General features: G+C 24.0%; 1 protein-coding gene across 1 annotated transcript in view; it reads right to left on the bottom strand.

Annotated features, from left to right (window-relative positions):
* Window positions 1–354, bottom strand: part of LOC105450632 — an 11,847-nt gene that overhangs the window by 5,273 nt on the left and 6,220 nt on the right. The window lies entirely within an intron of this gene.

Raw genomic sequence — 354 nt, 5'->3', positions numbered from 1 at the left:
AAATTATTAGATGCTATTCTATAACATGTACTTTTTTCAAATTTTTAAAATGGGTACTTGATACTTAAAAAAAAGAAATTTTCTTTTTCAATTTTTTTAACTATCTCATCGATCCAATACCATTACGAAAATTTTTGTGTGAAATTGTTGGATGCTATTCTACAACACATTTTTTTCAAATTTTTGAAATGGGTACTTGATACTTAAAAAAAATATTCTTTTCCTGATTTTTTAAAATCATCTTATCGGTCCACTACGAAGAGCTAACTCAATTTTTAACGCATAACTTAAGAAATGTATAATTGAACATATATAATATCTTCATTCAATTATGAGCACATTCTCTAAAGATTT

The sequence above is a fragment of the Wasmannia auropunctata genome, unplaced genomic scaffold, assembly GCF_000956235.1.
Source record: "Wasmannia auropunctata unplaced genomic scaffold, wasmannia.A_1.0 LD336060.1, whole genome shotgun sequence".
In the NCBI taxonomy this organism is placed as follows: domain Eukaryota; kingdom Metazoa; phylum Arthropoda; class Insecta; order Hymenoptera; family Formicidae; genus Wasmannia; species Wasmannia auropunctata.
The sequence above is the reverse complement of the archived record's forward strand: the minus strand, read 5'-3'. Positions and strand labels throughout refer to the sequence as shown.